Genomic DNA, 1,936 nt, shown 5'->3' with positions numbered 1-1,936 from the left:
TAATATCTCTCTATATTATCACTAATAAAATTTAATCATATAGCAATTATAAATCCTATGTGTCAAAATATAACAATTCTTTGAGTTCTAAAATATGACACATGAGATTATTTGTAGCTTATGTCTATCCATTAGTTTACTTTTTCTTGGAAACTGGTTTCATTAATGGGAATGTCCTCATTAATGAATGTCCTCATTCTGAAGCTCCAGGTCGTATCCAATTGAATATTCAAAGCTACCATATACTTCCAATGATTAAAAAAAAAAAACTACCATTTGATCAAAATAAAGACTAGATCCCTCTACTTAATTCTCGATTGATCCTTATACTTTAATCATTTATAAGCTTTTCAAGCTTTAATCAATTGACATAAGAAAATGAAAAGAATTTCTAGTTTTAAAAACCCCTATTTTAATCAATAAATAAACCTTAGCAATGAAACACTTTCATTAGTTTCAGCTCTTATGTACTATTGAGAAAGATTGAAGACCTTATTAATGTTGTTCCTCTTCCTCATATTAAACGAGACATCAATGGGGAAATTTCTCTTTGCTCTTCGGACATTGTTATCCTTACATAAAAATGACAATGCATGATTCCTGGTGTCAACATAAAGATGATCACTGGTGACAATGTTTTCACTGCAAAAGCCATAGCCACTGAATGTTGAATACTTACGCCAAATGGATTTGTTGTGGAAGGAGAAGAGTTCAGAAACTACACACAGGAGCAGAAATTGGAGAAAGTTGACAAAATATGTGTGATGGCAAGATCCTCTCCTTTTGAAAAACTGCTCATGGTGCAGTGCTTGAAACAAAAAGGTCACGTGGTTGCAGTCACTGGGGATGGCACAAATGATGCACCAGCTCTGAAGGAAGCAGATATAGGACTATCTATGGGAATTCAAGGGACTGAAGTAGCCAAGGAGAGTTCAGATATTGTCATCATGGATGATAATTTTGGTTCAATAGCCACAGTTTTGAAATGGGGAAGATGTGTCTACACCAATATCCAGAAATTCATTCAGTTCCAGCTTACGGTAAACGTTGCTGCTCTGTGATAAACTTTGTAGCGGCAGTTTCTGGTGAAGTACCTCTAACAGCAGTCCAATTGTTGGGGGTGAATTTGATCATGGACACATTATGCGCCGTTGCTCTGGCTACAGAGCGGCCAACGAGCTCGCTCGTGGACATACCACCTGTGGGTCGTACCGAGCCGCTTATCACCAATGTTATGTGGAGAAATATTCTAGGTCAAGCTTTATATTAGATAGCCATCCTCTTGATCTTACACTTCAGAGGCCAATCAATCTTTTGTGTTAATGAGAAGGTAAAGGACACCTTGATCTTCAACATATTTTTCCTTTGCCAAGTCTTCAATGAGTTCAACCTGAGGAAGCTTGAAAAGAAGAATATCTGTGAAGGGATACACAAGAACAAGTTGTTTTTGGGAATCATCGCAATAACCATCATTCTTCAAGTATTGATGGTGGAAGTTCTGAAGAAGTTTGTAGATACAGAGAAACTGAATTGGGGTCAATGGAGTGCATGTATTAGTATTGCAGCTGCATCTTGACTGATAGGTTGTCTTGTCAAGTGCATACCTGCTCCAGAGAAACCATTTTTCAGCTACCTCAAGTGAAGAAGTAGACATTGAAAGTCCAGACATGGTAACAATTATTTGATTTGTAAAAAGAACCTACATTCATTGGATTCTTTAAATTTAATCACTTTGTAGTTCAATAATTAACATATAGGAGTATTAATGTTATCACATTAGTTGTAGGGCCAAAGAGTCCAAGTCAAGTCAATTAGTCTTTTCTTTGTTTTTGGTATTCTTAATTGAAGTTTTTTATAAAACTTCACAATGACACCCACATTTTCCGTAAAGGTGGCTGACCAAGGTTATTGGAGTATTGTCAGTTGTGTCTCTTGA

The 1,936-nt window shown here is 36.2% G+C and overlaps 1 pseudogene; it reads left to right on the top strand.

Moving 5' to 3' along the window:
- The first annotated feature begins 593 nt into the window (after positions 1 to 593).
- LOC116131524 lies at positions 594 to 1,642 on the top strand (annotated as a pseudogene).
- Positions 1,643 to 1,936: the final 294 nt, after the last annotated feature.

Source organism: Pistacia vera, unplaced genomic scaffold (assembly GCF_008641045.1).
Source record: "Pistacia vera cultivar Batoury unplaced genomic scaffold, PisVer_v2 Contig107, whole genome shotgun sequence".
Taxonomy (NCBI): Eukaryota; Viridiplantae; Streptophyta; class Magnoliopsida; order Sapindales; family Anacardiaceae; genus Pistacia; species Pistacia vera.
This window is presented reverse-complemented; position numbering and strand designations above follow the sequence as displayed.